The sequence below is a fragment of the Athene cunicularia genome (genome assembly GCF_003259725.1).
Source record: "Athene cunicularia isolate RWA chromosome 2 unlocalized genomic scaffold, athCun1 chr2_part1, whole genome shotgun sequence".
Lineage (NCBI taxonomy): Eukaryota > Metazoa > Chordata > Aves > Strigiformes > Strigidae > Athene > Athene cunicularia.
Genome location: NW_020799095.1, coordinates 61,297,765 through 61,302,139, shown reverse-complemented (window position 1 = coordinate 61,302,139; position 4,375 = coordinate 61,297,765).

The following is a 4,375-nucleotide window of genomic DNA, read 5'->3' as shown; positions in this document are numbered from 1 at the left end:
CCCCGTTGCTGAGATCAGGTGAGGCACTATCCAGGTCTACAATTGAAAAATTTTTGCAAATTGGCTAGGAGCACAGGAAAAACAACATACCCAGAACTATTTTGGCAAAAGTCATAGTGTAAGTGCAGTCATATGAACACAAGCAAGAGGCCCTGCTGGAGCACCAGGCTTTATGACTAGCTAAACCTCTGCAGGGAACCCAGAGATTAATTAAAACAATTGAAGGGCAAGGATGCTGTGTGAGAGCAAAACAGAGCATAAAAAAATCCACATAGCTTTGTTGCTCTGGTATGCAGTCTGCACCTCAGATATGAAACTACTTGCATTAATTGAGGGTGGGTAGAGGAATCAAGGCTAAAGTAGAATAATTTGCCTTAGTAAGCGTATGAAATAAAAGGCAAAAAAAGCATTGCCAGTATGAACCAGTTAATTGTAGAGGATTTTTAGAATGCAGTCTTAGGAAGCTGCCTGTGCCTCTGCAACTGTATCAGTAATATCCTGTAAGGCCACCACAGCCTGACTAAAGGTGCTAGAAAGATCAAATCTGAGTACAGATGTAGCAGAACTAGGGAGGTGGGAGGAGGTGGAAAGAGGCGTATTGCTTGGTTCCAGAGAGTTGGGGTAAAGAAAGGGAGCTGGTAAAGGAAGGACAAAGAGGATGGATCCTGAAACAGAAACAAGGAGGAATAAGACATAATATCAGATAAAGAAAAAAAGAGGGTGGGATCTTCTGACAGTAGAGGTACAGGCACCTAAAAACAGCACTGAAGCTACCTGTGCACCCAAGCCCACCAGGACACTGAAGGGAAGCCCTGCAGACAACCCGTATGACTCTCTCCATCAGGTCTGTGCCTGAAAGATTAGGGACGAGTAAAGAGGGACAGGATCGCACTCTGGCACCAAGTGGTGTGGGTGAGAAGGGTGGCACCATTATAATAAAATAGTTGGGTGTGATTTATAAGATCTGAGAATGAGAATTAGTTTTATATTTAGTTATAACTGTGCAAAATGATACAATTGTAAATTAATGGCAACTGTATCTATTAATAGTATATCTATAATTAGGCACTTAATAGTATGTTGTTTAATCAAATATATGTTGCTGTCTGTTAAATCAGTTATGACAACATTGACTGCATTCTAAAAGGGGAGAATTGGACTCTGAAGTAACAAGGAATTAAAAAAAAAAAATCAGAACTGAACAAGCCACAAAACCAAACCAAAATGACCTCTTTATTGCTATACTTTCTGCAATAAACTGGTACTACTAGTGGCAGGTGTTAAAGGCTAGTGGTATAAGCTACCTGGGGAGAGTGGTGTATAATTTGCTGATACAGTTGTATCAGCCGCCTTCTATCAGCCAACCCAAGAAGTTACAGATATTGATGTAAACTTTGTCTGCTTACTAGTCTGCTAGCCTTATATCTTTTACTCTTCCCAATTATATTACAGATATAGTAATCTTCTTGATAAACAACAGGTTTTTCACTCTCTAATACTGCACAAGCATCCAAACAAGGTGAAGAGTGCTCTAGATACATGAAGCCACTGCCCCTCTTTAAGTAAATAGCTTTCTTTACAGGCATTTTTTAGCTGCTTATCTCCATGGTCAAAGCCTTCGATCAGGCAGATAAAGAAACACGCTTGTTGGCCAGCTAAACAACCTGCCAAAACAGAATTCCCACTGCCAGCACTGATACCACTTCGTTTAGATGTAGTTTCTCATCCCACAGGCTTCGGCTGTTTGAAGGGAAAGCAGTTCTCAGAACAGATGGAGTTGGTAATAAAGCTCTTTCTAGGAGATACAAGGATTACACAGGGAATGAAATGGCGAAACAGTGTCTGGAGTACACGTTGTAAACTTGAACCACTCTAAGTAAAATTCCCTTCCCACTGAGAACAACATGGTGGGGCAAAGTGGAAGTGACAGCACAGCTTTCCAAAACATTAGCTATCGTGGCTGTTTCCCCTCAGAACATTGGCTACCCAAAAACTACTTGAGACATACATTCCAACCTCGCACCCACAAAAAAATCTTGTGACTTGTCATTTTGAGTCAGTGTCAGGAGCACTGCCAAAAAAAAGGATGAAGTAGCTGTCTCAAAAGAGCAAGAAACATTCTATGCACCAGACGGGGAAATGGTGCAGGCACTTGCCTGTGTACAGCAGAGCTCCTGAGCTCATCTACAAAGTCATATTTCATTTCCGCTAGGAGATCTACCCCAGCCATCCTGTTTTCAGTGAAGTAGGAAGACTTGTATCCCCAAAATCTAGCCTTGTCCCACTTCACTGGGCTGTCTGCTTGTGCTTAAACTGAAATCTCTGCACGGCAAGGCCTAGACTCCTGGATATCTGCAGAGCAGCTGCCACAGGGCTTCTACAAAGATGAAAGACCACTTCGAGTCAGCACTTCGAAAGCTGCAAGCACCTGCAACACTGTTCCAACAGGATGGAGTGGGCAGAGGGAAAGGGAGGTAAAGAACAAGCCCAGTGTCCAGGTAACCCATTCTAGTTCAGAGTGAGGCTCCGTTTAATCCAGTAATCTGTGTCCAGCAGTGTGGACAAGCAAGAATACAGAGAAGAGTAAAAGCAGGGCAAGCATGCTGGTATTCCCCCCACATATTTTCCCATTTTCCAATGATTGGCATCTGAGGAGAGGTTGAGAGGCTGATTTGGTTTATTTAGTGAATCCCAGTGGATCTCTCTTTGAAGCATTTGCCCTATCATTTGATTTGCTTTGTTCATTGTTATTGAGCATTAAGGTGACATTTTAAATTGAGGACCATGATGATGTCATTCCAAAAAAAAAAAAAAAAAAAAAAAAAAAAAAAAAGTCCTGATCTAAAGTACTTTGCATTGTGTAATAAATTGCTATTTCTGATTTTTGCTGTATTTGTAGACCTCAGTGGGAATGGACTTTCACTTTATGAGATTCTAGTTTAAAAGTATTACAGTAATCCCAAACATTGTCTTCCCTTACTATTCCCTTTGCAATTGCTCTCACTTTCATCAGCTCACTTTCATCAGGTAGGTACAACTAAAGTCCAGTCAAACCAGACAGATCTACAACCCAGATCTCTTTCCATGACTCATACATGTTCCATGCCTAAAGACAGTTGCCTGGATTCTCACCCTGCCCTGGATGTAATACTTACCATTATGATAATACCCAAAAACATGAAGCAGGCCTGAGCCTCATTATTCAAAGCAAGGTTTCTTGGATTGCATTGAATTGGCTTTTAAATTTAATACATCATGGCTGAAATCTTGGCTCCCTCTTTAATCTATGGGATTACTTTTACTACCTTCATTCAGGCTAGGATTTTGCCTGAGGAACAGCTCTATTGTTCAGCATTATTTCCTAATTATTTTGTTAGGTGCTCTCCTGCTCACCAAAGTACATAGGCTTTTCCCTCTTCAACTTTACTCAGTGGCAGAGCAAATGATATCTCGGAGCTTTCAGAGCAAGAAAGACTGAGATGGCCAAAATGATCTTTTATCCAACTCTGTCATGCTACAGAGCCAATTTCTCCTTGTCTCCAGCTCAGAAAAGACTATTGCAGACATTTGCTTTAGGGTTGAATTTAGCTTATAGCTTTTTTCCAGTTGGTGCTCTGTCCAGAAAAGACCTTTTTTGGCAACTGCAGTTTGAAATTCTATTCCAATCCTGGATCTTAAACTGAATTGGGAGAAGTTTACTGGAGATGCAGAAACACTCACTCCTTTCCTTACTGATCATTCCCTGTTATCTGCAACAACCACTAATTTTTACATAAAGCACAGCCTTAAACAAAAAAATCTAGTGCAAATAAGAAATGCACAGTATCGCTAGTGGGCAGTTAAATAACTAGAAAGGCAGAAAGAAAAAAAAAGTCTATGTTTACCTGATAGGGTATACTGTTACATAGTACATTCTTTAAAACCATTGAACAAAATGAACATAAATACAGGATTTAGCATAGTCAAGTAGAAAGGATTCATTCCTAAAAGTTTCAAGGCATGTTTATTTGGTGTCAGCTTCACCAGACACACTTCCCTCTAGCAGATAGATTTGTTACTAAGAAGAACATAGAAACCAAACTGTCCACCTTGCAAAATTTGGTCTGACTGTGTGTGATTAAGATGGGGTGATTTGGATCACAATGTTTTGCTGCCGGAAGGGCTAAATAAGCCTTTCTGAAGTCTTGACCCAAATGCTTTGACTTCAAGTGAAGAAACTGACAGCGAGAGAAAAACTAAACAGTTTGCTGCATTGTTCCAGCAGGCACTGAAGCAGGGCTATGCTGGGCAGCGAGTAGGTGTGATTAGCTCATTTGTCATTAGTCTAAACTAACATGAAGCAGAAAGCAGAAGTCTAAAGCACACGGAAATAGCA